Raw genomic sequence first — 13,055 nt, 5'->3', positions numbered from 1 at the left:
CTGTGCTTTTCCACCTTCTTGCTTCTGCGCCTTAATTTTCAACTGAAAACCACTTTCTCTAGCTACTAAGAGTTCAGCCCTAAAGAAATCTTCCTAACAAAAGCTCTTTTAATCATTTATGTCAAAATAACTCTTCTTTCTTTGGCAGCCAGGAGGAGGAGCCAGGGCTGGTCGAGGGTGACCACGAAAACGGCGCCATTGAGGACCTGGAGCTGGAAGCGATCAAAGCTCGAGTCAGAGATGGAGGAAGGAGCTGAAAAGCTAAAAGACCTGCAGAACAAGGTAGAGAAGCAGAGGAATATGAGTCCACCTCCAGGCAATGCTGGCCCAGCCATCATGTCCACTGAGGTGAAGATGGAGCTTGATGCTCATTTTGTGTTGGCAATGCGGACTATGGTGCGACAACGCAAGAGCTGGAAGCACAGTTTGACGGCTGTGGTTCAGTCAACAGTGTTACCATCTTCTGTGATAAACTCAGGGGCCATCCCAAAGGGTTGCACATACAGAGTTCTCAAACAAGGAGTCACTGAGGACCTCCTTGGCCTCAGATGAGTCCCTTCTTAGAGGAAGGCAAATCAAGGTGACCCCAAAACGAACCAACGGACTAGGTATCAGCACAACAGACCTGGGTTTCCCACGACCACACTACCGTGCCCGGACTACCAACTACAACAGTTCCGGCTCCAGTCTACAGTGATTTCAACATTAGGCCCCAGGGTTGCGTCTACAGGGAACAGGCTAGAGCGACATCATGGTATTCCCCTTATTAAAAAAAAAAAAAAAAGTGTATTAGGAGGAGAAAGAGGAAAGAAGGAAAAAAAAAAAAAGAGAAGATCGCCTTCACGGAATTTTTTTTTCTTTTTTTAAAGATATATTGTGGAAGGAAGGAGAATCCCATAACTAACTGCTGAGGAGAGACCTGTTTTGGGGAGTAGGGGAAGGCCCAGGGAGTAGGGCAGGGGGCCGTTCATTTGCTCTGGGGGATTCACCATGAACATGTCTCAACTGTGCAAGCTGTTCCAGTGTTTCCCTGTCCTGCTTCATCCCCTGTAGGGGCTGCTCAAGGATAGGTGGGCATCAGTGGTAGGGTTTTTTACCCAGGGCTCTGGAAGGACACCAAATTCTTCCGCTTATTACTTCCCTCCATCGTCTCCCTGCCTTTCACAGTCCCCTCCCACCTGCTTCCTGTTCTGCCAGGTCTGCCACCCAGCCCATCCCTCTTTTCTGGTTCCTGCCCCTTCAGATTGCCTGGTGATCTATTTTGCTTCCTTTTGTGTTTCTTTTCTGTTCTATATTCTTGTGCTTCATTGTTGTATTTCATGTAGTGTATGGAAAGAACATGGGCTTTGAAATTATACCACTGTGGCTCAACATTCAGTTCTAACCCATTTTACGTCGCTTTTCTAAAGATCAGTGTCTCCATCAGTGTATCAGTTAGCTACTGCTGTGTAACAAATCATCCCAGAACACAGTTGAAGTATATTTTATTGTTGTTAAATGTATGAGTCAGTCAGGGGGTTCTTCTGGTCATACCTGGGCTTACTTATATATCTGGAATCAGTCTTGTGTCATGGACACAGCTCTGCAGATCCTGACTGGGTTCTTCTACATTATTGGTGGTTGGCTAGAAATAGGATAATCTACAATGGTCTCAGCTAATAGAACTAGGCTGTTTTCCTTATAGCCTCTCATCTTCTAGCAATATAGGTTCAGCCTTTCAACATGGCAGTGAAAGAATTCGAAAACAGAGCAAGTGGAAGCAAATAAGGCCTCATGAGGCTTAGGCTTAGAATACAGTCACTTCTGCTGCATTCTGTTAGCCAAAGACTAGTCACAAGAGAATCTCAGATTCCTTCAATTGGTAGGGGAAGTAGACTCCACTTCTTGATAGGAAGAGCTGCCAAATTCAGCATAATGAGAACATTGCATTTCAGAGTTATTATTAAATACAAGACTTATATTATTAAATATAACAGTTATTATTAAATTCAAGAGGTGGCATATGATCAGGAACTGATGGTACTGAAGGAAGAAGTCCAAGCTGCTCTGAAGGCATTGGTGAAAAACAAGCCTCCAGGAATTGATGAAATATCAATTGAGATGTTTCTACAAACAGATGCAGCACTGGAGGTGCTCACTCGTCTATGCCAAGAAATATGGAAGACAGTTTCCCAGCCAACTGACCGGAAGAGATCCATATTTATGCCTATTCCCAAGAAAGGTGATCCAACTGAATGTGGAAATTATAGAACAATATCATTAATATCACACCCAAGCAAAATTTTGCTGAAGATCATTCAAAAACGGCTACAGCAGTATATCAACAGGGAACTGCCAGAAATTCAGGCCGGTTTAAGAAGAGGATGTGGAACCAGGAATATCGTTGCTGAAGTCAGATGGATCCTGGCTGAAAGAGAATACCAGAAGGATGTTTACCTCTGTTTTATTGACTATGCAAAGGCATTCGACTGTATGGATCATAACAAATTATGGATAACATTGTGTTGCAAAGAATGGGAATTTCAGAACACTTAATTGTGCTCATGAGGAACCTTTACATAGATCAAGAGGTTGTTGTTCGGACAGAACAAGGGGATAGTGATTGGTTTAAAGTCAGGAAAGGTGTGCGTCAGGGTTGTATTCTTTCATCATACCTATTCAATCTGTATGCTGAGCAAATAATACGAGAAACTGGACTATATGAAGAATGGGGCATCAGTATTGGAGGAAGACTCACTAACAACCTGCGTTATGCAGGTGACACAACCTTGCTTGCTGAAAGTGAAGAGGACTTGAAGCACTTACTAATGAAGATCAAAGACCACAGCCTTCAGTATGGATTGCACCTCAACAGAAAGAAAACCAAAATCCTCACAACTGGACCAATGAGCAACATCATGATAAATGGAGAAAAGATTGAAGTTGTCAGGGATTTCATTTTACTTGGATCCACAATCAACACCCATGGAAGCAGCAGTCGAGAAATCAAAAGACGCATTCCATTGGGTAAATCTGCTGCAAAGGACCTCTTTAAAGTGCTGAAGAGCAAAGATGTCACCTGGAAGACTAAGGTGCACCTGACCCAAGCCATGGTATTTTCAATCGCATCATATGCATGTGAAAGCTGGACAATGAATAAGGAAGACCAAAGAAGAACTGACGCCTTTGAATTGTGGTGTTGGCGAAGAATATTGAATATACCATGGACTGCCAAAAGAACGAACAAATCTGTCTTAAAAGAAGTACTAATGCTCCTTAGAGGCAAGGATGGCGAGACTGCGTCTTATATTCTTTGGACATATTGTCAGGAGGGATCAGTCCCTGGGGAAGAACATCATGTCTGGCAGAGTACAGGGTCAGCTGAAAAGAGGAAGAACCTCAACAAGGTGAATTGACACAGTGGCTGCAACAATGAGCTCAAGCTAATGATTGTAAGGATGGCTCAGGACCAGGCAGTGTTTCGTTCTGTTGTGCATGGGGTCGCCATGATTCGGAACCAACTTGACGGCATCTTACAACAACAACAACATACATTTTTGCCCCCTATAGTAAGTCCACAAGATATACTAAATGGATGCATTACAGAACTACATAATTTAAGAGACTTTCTGAAAACAGGTTCTGAATACATTTTAATAATAATATAGAATTAAATGGATACATCAACTCAAGATTATATGTAATTCAAGTTCTGTAAAGTATACAGTAAAATGAAAACTGAGTTAACAGCCATGAAAACTTTAACAATTTTTCTTTAAACTCCTAAGTTTCCTAATTTATATTTTTATGCTGTATAAAATGTGGGAATTTTAAAAGGAGGTTTTTGATCATGCTCAATATATAATTTGTGCAGGACCATTATTTTTGGCAATAGAGTTTCTTTTATGGGAGCAAAATAGAGTATATAAATTCAGCATTGCATGCTGGGAGAAAATCAGTATGGCTACACACTTCTCATGCTTCATGGGTTTTTACTGTAATAGAAATCTACAAGAACATAACACCTTCGAACTTCACTGCCTCAAGGTGTCTTAGACATGATGAGAATGCATTCCCATGAGTTTTACTTGCTGAAAGAAGGCACACCTAGTGTTTAGTAGCCAAACAAATGTGCCTACTTTATATACAACTTTAGAAGGTATCTTGTCAGAGAGCTTCAAAACAATAATCTTCATAAACCAGTATGCCCGTTTTAAAAATAAGAAAATTAGAGCAAGTTGAATATACCTGCGGCTATATATGCAGTAAAGCTCAGAGCTAGGATTTGAGTCATATAAGAATGTTTAAAATTTCTCTTATTCAATGTGAGAATATACTCTTCTATGACAATGTAACCCATAATTTCCCTAATTAATCCCTGAGGTGGTTCTTCAGTGTTTACAACATTTGACTGCTATTTTATTTTTTACATGTCACAAGCAATTTTTATTCATGTCAAAAGAAATTTTTATACATGTAAAGAAATACCCATGCTGAATGTGTTATGTATAATATTTAAACTTTTAAAATTACTGTTGTAAAATCTAAAATAGTTCAAAAACTCTGAGAACAATATGGAATAATATAATAAATATCATATATGCAGCACCTGGCTCTGTTGTATCCTCATATTATTCTATATTTGCTTTAGTCATGGTTTCTTTCTATAGAAAGTTCTAAAATCTTCTATACATCCATTACTTTTATCTTCTTAGAGGTAATCTGCTCTCATTAATTCAATGTTTATCATTTAAAGTTAGGTTTTCTAATGTTTCTATATATTTATTTATCAATGAAATAATTTAAAAAAACAACCCACAGCTGTCAAGTCAATTCCAACTCGTAGCAACTGTATAGGACAGAGGAGTCTTGGTTTCCAAGACTGTAAATCTTTACAGAAGCAGATTGCCGCATCTTCCTCCCGCAGAACAGCTGGTGGGTTCGAACCTCCAACCTTTTGGTTAGTAGATGAGTGCTTTAACCACTACACCACCAGGGCTCCTTATTTATCAATAAACATATATATGATTTTTCACTTTATATACATGATATCATATTACAGGTATTACTTTTCAAATTGCTTTGTTTTGTTTGACATTATATTAGTGTCATCCTTATACAATGTGTTGCTCTAGTTTATTTTCACTGCTTTACAGCAGTCTATTATACGACTATATCACATAATTTATTTTTTCTCCTATTGATGAAATTTTTTTTTCCAATTCTTCCTTTTTTCAAACAATGCTCCCATGAACAGTCTTGAACGTACCTACTTTAGTACATGTGGAAGACTTTCTCTACCAGAAAAAAGCTGCTGAGTGGTAAGGAATATACATCTTCAACTTTAGTAGCTATTATCAATTTCCAATTCATTAGCTGTATATGAGAATTCCTTTTCTCTGCAATTTTCTTTCTAAATGAAGTTATGTGCTTTTTTCCGATCATATAATGAAACCAACAATCTATTGTGTTTCCTTTTTCCTCGTGGCTCAGTATAGTACTCAACTGTGGTAACTGCCAGACTCCCTCTTTATCCACATCATGGATTAGTCTGTATATTAGGAAGGAATTGTATTAGCTCTTCCTTGATGGTTTGCAGCAAAGAAGAGGTTTGTTTTCTGGGAAGGTAGAAATCAGGAATGTTGAGAATGGGCACCTCTTTCTGCTCTCATAGTGAGGGAATGTTTGATTACTTAAAGGCCAATGATATCCAAGTAATTCCTCTGCAAATAGACATACAAATCTCACAGGGAAAGGCTCTTGGTATTTTGTAGTCTGGGAGTCACTAGTTAAACATAATCCAAACACAAATTCACTGGCATAGAGTTGATTCCAACTCATAGTAACCCTACAGGACAGGATAGAACTGCCCCATAGGGTTTTTAAGGCTGTACATCTTTAGGGAAGCAGACTGCCACACCTTTCTTCCACAGAGCAGCTGGTGGATTCAAACCACTGACCTTTTGATTAGGAGCTGAGTACTTAACCACTATACCACAGGGCTACTTATCCTCAAAGTTCTATATATTAAGAAGCTTGTCTTCTCTGGGAAGAGACACCTTTGGTCTTTAATGTGTTACGGTCCAGGAGCTAGCAAATTTTGTCCTCTGTTCCTGCACCCCAAAAGTGATACGCTTATTTGTCCCTCATTCTCTGATTTTAATCTTCCACATAGCATTAAGTTTGCCTGATACGGTAGCAAAACATTAACCTCTCCAGTTCCAAGTTGCCTTATTTTTACAGCTGAGGTGACTGGGAATCAGAGAGAGAAAGTATTTTCTCAAAACCAGGATCACACAGCCAGAAAGCAGCAAAGCATGGAATGAAACTCAATCCTCCTGCTTCTTTTTGCAAAATGCTCTTTCTACTATACCATTCTTCCAAAATGATTCTTTTTCGTTTCTCTAGATTTTCCTCTGAGATTGTATTGGTATTTGCTAGACAGAATTGGGTTTTGCAGTGCATTCCTATAATGTTATATAAACATGAACTTTAGCCCCATCATTGCATAGGTCCTCTGTATGTACTATTCTCTCCAGAGAAACACTGGCTTTCACCTGTCAGAAATTACAGCCACAGAATTTCAGGGACCCTCAAAGAGCTGGCTCAACACTCTCAATTTCCAGATGAGACAAAGGTGAAAAATAAAATCTAAAGAGGCTCAATTATTTCCCCAGTGTCACACTGCTAGTAAGTGGCAGAGCCACTATCATATTACTTTTTGTTTTGATTGTAACAGTGAAGAATAAAATAAAAATCAACTACAAAATCCTACCACACACAGATAGGCATAATTAAAATAAAATTCTGCCTGGTTTTGCAGTCTAAGTGCCCAGTAACAGTAGGATAGATCAGTTGTGGTATATTGCTACAATGGAATGCTGTACAACAGTGAAAATAAACAAACTAGAGCAATGCATTATTAATATTCACGAGGGTCACAAATAATGAATTATATTTAAGAATGTATTATGATTGAACAATATATTAGGTGCGTTTTCCAATGTTATCTAATGTTATGAGACATTATGCTTAATAAAGGCATAATATTTTATCATTCAAATGATGCACCTGGCATTAGATTGATTATATATTTATTTGTACACTGCCTGATCCCCCATAGAACGCTCTATGAAAGCATGAAATTTAACTCTTTCACATATAGTTAAGTGCTCAGTAAATATTTTTAAATGAAAATAGAGTGAATGTGGTGTAATTTATTTAACCATTTTTCTATCACTTGAAATTTAGATCGTTTCAAACATTTTGCTCTTAAAAAAATACTTTGAGGAGTATTTCATATGAATTTTTGTGGACATTTTTGCTTTTCCTAAAGTCTGAGAAATTAGTAGATTACAAATTAACATTTTAAGGCTTAGAAACATATTTCCAAAATGCCATCTAGAGACCGCTCAATGTATATCCCTACTAACAGTGAAAAGAGACCATTTCCCCATATCTGCAGTAGTTGTGTGATATGTTTGTGCTCTTAGGAAGAGATGCCCTCCTGCTACACTGCAGACAGGCGGTATGATGTGGAGGTCGAAAGCACAGGTTCTGCAGTCACTCCTCTTGGGTTTAAATTCAACTGGGGCATTGATCAGATGTGTGACCTTGGGCAAATTACTTCTCTTTGTGCCTCAGTTTCCCCATCTGTAAACAGGAAAAACAGTAGGGCTGTTTTGAGGATGAGACGTTATAATACATGAAGAATTGAGAACACTGCCTGCCAAAAGTCACATTATTCTGCCTAAATGAGTGAAAACACAGATTGTGCTTTATTATCACAGTAGATACGTATATTTATATGTATTCTATTCTACCACCTACATACAAAGAGCCCTGGTGGCACAGTGGTTAAGGAAGGGCTCGGCTGCTAACCAAAATGTCGTCAGTTTGAATTTGCAGCCATTCCTTGGAAACCTTATGGGGCAGTTCTACTCTGTCCTATAGGGTCACTATGAGTCGGGATGGACTTGATGGCAACAGGTTTGTTTTTTGTTTTTAATCTATATACATATACAGAAACATATACACATGTATATTCTATTTTATATTTTTAAAATGTGTGCTGTGTAGGAAGAATTTGGTGTTTCTCTCTTCTGGTTAAAAAAGGAATCTATTGAATTAATCAGAAACCCAAGCTATGTAATCAGCACATATAATTTTATATTAAAAAATAGCATCCTGCTGATGACACATAAAAAAAGTAATAATTTTCTGGAAGAGACAATCAGGTCAGTGGAAGCATTTGTTTTTTTAACTTTTTTATTGTACTTTAGATGAAGGTTTATAGAACAAACTAGTTTCTCATCGGTTAGTACACTCATTGTTCTATGACATTGGTTAACAATTCCATGACATGTCAACTCTCCCCTTCTCAACACTGAGTTTCCTATTACCAGCTTTCCTGTTCCTTCTTTGCCTTTTAGTCTCTGCCCCAGGGACTCCTTTAGCCTTCTTTTTTTCCATGGGCCTGTTCAATTTTTGGCTGAAGGGTGGTGAACCTCAGGAGTGACCTCGTTAATGAGCTGAAAGGGTGTTTGGGGGCCATACTCTCAGGGTTTCTCCAGCCTCTGTCAGGCCAGCAAGTCTGGTCTTTCTTTCTGAGTTAGAATTTTGTTCTACATTTTTCTCCAGCTCTGCCTGGGACCTTCTATTGTGATCCCTGTCAGAGCAGTCAGTGGTGGTAGCTGGGCACCATCTAGTTGTACTAGACTCAGTCTGGTAGAGGCTATGGTAGACGTGGTCCATTAGTCCTTTGGACTAATCTTTCCCTTGTGTCTTTAGTTTTCTTCATTCTTCCTTGCTCGTGAAGGGGTGAGACCAGTGGAGCATCGTAGATGGTTGCTCACAGGCTTTTAAAACCCCAGAGCTACTCACCAAAGTATACTGGTGAATATTGGTAAAGTATAAAAAAATTATATTGGTAAAATATGCAGAATATTTTCTTTATAAACTATGTTATGCCAGTTGAACTAGATGTTCCCCGAGACCATGGTACCCACAGCCCTCAGCCTAGCAATTCGGTCCCTCAGGGAGTTTGGATGTGTCTATGGAGCTTCCATGACCTTGCCTTGTACAGGTTGTGCTTGGCTTCCCCAGTATTGTGTACTGTCTTACTCTTCAACAAAGTTACCACTTATATGTTGTCTATTAAGTGTATTTCCATCCCCACCCTTCTCCTCCCTTGTAACCATAAAAGATTGTTTCTTTTTGTATGTAAATCTTTTCATGAGTTTTTACAGTAGTGGTCTCATACAATATTTTTCCTTTTGTGATTGACTTATTTCACTCAGCACAATGCCCTCCAGATTCCTTCATGTTATGAGATGCTTCACAGATTCATCGTTGTTCTTTATCATTGGTTATACTCCATTTGTGTGTACGTACCACAGTTTGTTTATCCATTCATCTGTTGATAGGCATCTACGTTTTGTTTCCATCTTTTTTCTATTGTGAACAATGCTGCGATAAACATGGGTGTGCATATGTCTATTCGTGTGAAGACTCATTTCTCTAGGATATAAACTAGGAGTGGGATTGCTGGATCATATGGTATTTCTATTTCTAGCTTTCTAAGGAAGCGCCATACCATTTTCCAAAATGGTTATATCATTTTGCATTCCCACCAGCAGTACATAAGAGTTCCAATCTCCCTGCAGCCTCTCTAACATTTGTTATTTCCTGTTTTATTGATTTGTGCCAGTAATGCTGGGGTGAGATGGTATCTGTGGTTTTGATGTCCATTTTTCTAATGGCTAGTGATCACGAGCATTTCCTCATATGTTTGTTGGCCACTTGAATGTCTCCTTTGGTAAAGTGTTCATTTCCTTTGCCCATTTTTTAACTGGATTATTTGTCTTTTTGTTGTAGAGGTGTTGGATTTTCTTGTACATTTCAGAGATTAGACCTTTGTCTGATTTGTAATAGCCAATTTTTTTTTTCCCAGTCTGTAGCTTCTCTTTTTACTCTTTTAGTGAAGTTTCGGTGAGCATTAGTGTTCAATTTTTAGAAGATCCCAGTTATCTAGCTTATCCTCTGGAGCTTATGTGTTGTTGGTTGTGTTTTGTATCCTGTTAATTCCATGTATGAGGGCCTCTAGTGTTGATTCTATTTTTTCTTCTATGATCTTTATGGTTTTTGGCTTTATATTTAGGTCTTTGATCCACTTTGAGTTAGTTTTTGTATATGGTGTGAGGTATGGGTCCTGTTTCATTTTTTTTATGGATGGACATCCAGTTTTGCCGGCACCATTTGTTAAAAAAACTGTCTTTTCCCCATTTGATGGACTTTGGGCCCTTGTCAAAGATCAGCTGACCATAGGTGGGTGGATTTAAATCTGGATTCTCAATTCTGTTCCATTGGTCAATGTATCTGTCATTGTACCAGTACCAGGCTTTTTTGACTACCGTAGCTGTATAGTAGGTTCTGAGTCCTCCTACTTTATTCTTCTTCAATATGCTTTACTTATCCCGGGCTCCTTCCCTTTCCATATAAAGTTAATGATAAATTTTTCCATCTCTTTAAAGAATGTTGTTGGTATTTGGATCAATATTGCAGTGTATTTGTAAATCGCTTTGGGTAGAATGGTCATTTTCACAATGTCGAGTCTACCTATCCATGAACATAGTATGTTTTTCCATTTATGTAGCTCTCTTTTGGTTTCTGGCAGTAGTGTTTTGTAGTTTTCTTTGTATAGACCTTTTACATCTCTGGTTACATTTATTCCTAAGTATTTTATTTTTTGTAGGGGCTATTATAAATGGTATTGTTTTCCTGATTTCCTTTTCATCGTTCTCTTTATCAGTGTATAGGGATTAAACTGATTTTTGTATGTTTATCTTGTATCCTGCTAATCTGCTGAATCTATTTAGTTCCAGTAGTTTTCTCATGGAGTCTTTTGAGTTGGATGTCCTTTATTTCTGTTTCTTGCCTTATCGTTCTAGCTAGGACATCCAACACGATGTTAAATAGGAGTGGTGATAAAGGGCATCCTTGTCTTGTTCCCGTTTTCAAGCAGAATGTTTTCAGCCTCTCTCCATTAAGAATGATGCTGGCCTTTAGTTTTGCATAGATGCCCTTTATTATGTTGAGAAATTTCCCTTCTATACCTATCTGATTGAGATTTTTTTTATCAGGAATGGGGTGTTGGACTTTGTCGAATACCTTTGCCGCATCTTTTGAGATGATCATGTGATTCTTTTCTTTCCTTTTTTTTTGTGTGGTGGATTGTGTGGATTGATTTTCTGATGTTGAACCATCCTTGCATACCTGGTATGAGTCCTACTTGGTCATGGTGTATTCTCTTTTTGATATGATGCTGAATTTTATTGGCTAGAATTTTGTTGAGAATTTTTGCATCTATATTCATGAGAGGTATTGGTCTGTAATTTTCTCTTTTTGTGGTGTCTTTGCCCAGTTTTGGTATCAGGATTATGCTGGCTTCACAGAATGAATTGGGAAGTATCACTTCCTTTTCTATGCTCTGAAATAGTTTGAGTAGTGCTGGCATAAGTCTTCTCTGAATGTTTGGTAGAATTCTCCAGGGAAGCCATCTGGGCAAGGCTTTTTTTTTTTTGCTGGGAGATTTTATTTATTTTATTACCTTTTCAATCTCTTTTGTTATGGGTCTGTTCAGATTTTCAACATCATTTTGTGTTAGTTTGGCTAAGTAGTGTGTTTCTAGAAATTTGCCCATTCCCTCTAGATTTTTGAATTTGTTGGAGGACAGTTTTTCATAATACTCTATTATGATCCTTTTTATTTCAGTTGGGTCTGTTGTAATGTCCCTCATTTTAATTCTTATTTGGGTTATTTGCACTCTTTCCTGTTACAGTCAGTTTGGAAAGTGGTTTGTTGATTTTGTTGATCCTTTGACAGAACCAACTTTTGGTTTTGTTGATTCTATTCTTTTTCTATTCTGTTTCATTTATTTCTGCTCTGATCTTTATTATTTCCTTTCTTTCAGTGCCTGTAGGCTTCTTTTGCTGTTGTCTTTCTATTCTAGTTGTGTAGCTAATGTTTTGATTTTGTCCCCTCTTTTTTTATGTGTGCATCTATTGCTATAAATTGACCTCTGAGGACTGCCTTTGCTGTGTCCCAAAGGTTTTGATATGATGTGTTTTCATTCTTGTTTGAGTCTAGGAAGTTTTTGATTCCATCTCTCATTTCTTCTATTATCCAGTGGTTTTTAAGCAGGGTGTTATTTGGTTTCCATGTAAACGATTTTTTTTTTTCCTTACCCTTCCTGTTTTCAATTTCTACTTTGATGGCACTGTGGTCAGAGAAGATAGTTTGCATTTTCTCAACATTTTGGATTTTGCTGAGGGTTGCTCTGTGGCCTAAGATGTGGTCTATTCTGGAGAACATTCCATGTGATTTAGAAAAGAAAGTGTACCTTGCAGGTGTTGGGTGAAGTGTTCGATATATGTCTATGCAGTAAAGTTGGCTGACTGTGTTTTAGCTCTTCTGTATCTTTTTGAGTTTCTAGATATTCTGTCCTTTACTGAAAGTGGTGTGTTGAAATCTCCTACTATTATTGTGGAACTGTCAATTTCTTTTTTCAGTTTTGTTAGAGTTTGTTTTATATATTTTGAAGCCCTGTCATTGGGTAAGTAGATACTTATTATGGTTAAGTCTTCATGATGGATCATGCCTTTAATCATTATATAGTGCCCTTCTTTGTCTTTTATGGTGGGTTTTCTTTTAAAGTCTATTTTATCTGAGATTAGTATTGCCACTCCTGCTCTTTTTTGGTAGTTATTTGCTTATTTTTTTCCATCCTTTGATTTTTAATAAATTTGTCTTTGTTTCCAAAGTGTCTTGTAAACAGCATATTGATGGATCCTATCTTTTTAATCCATTCTGTCATTCTGTGTCTCTTTATGGGTGCATTTAGGCCACTTACATTCAGTGTAATTATTGATAAAAGAAAAACAAACCCATTGGCATCAAGTCGATTCTGACTCACAGCAGCGCTATAGGACAGGGTAGAACTGCCCCATAGTTTCCGAGCACCTGGTGGATTCGAACTGCTCATCTTTTGGTTAGCAAGTATAGCACTTAACCACTAC

The 13,055-nt window shown here is 38.0% G+C and overlaps 1 pseudogene; it reads left to right on the top strand.

The window, feature by feature from the left end:
• Positions 1–225: 225 nt before the first annotated feature.
• LOC100676592 (polyadenylate-binding protein 2-like) lies at positions 226–770 on the top strand (annotated as a pseudogene).
• The last annotated feature ends 12,285 nt before the right edge of the window (positions 771–13,055 follow it).

Source organism: Loxodonta africana, chromosome 9, assembly GCF_030014295.1.
Source record: "Loxodonta africana isolate mLoxAfr1 chromosome 9, mLoxAfr1.hap2, whole genome shotgun sequence".
In the NCBI taxonomy this organism is placed as follows: domain Eukaryota; kingdom Metazoa; phylum Chordata; class Mammalia; order Proboscidea; family Elephantidae; genus Loxodonta; species Loxodonta africana.
Note: the sequence above shows the minus strand (reverse complement) of the source record. Positions and strands in the feature narration are given on the sequence as shown.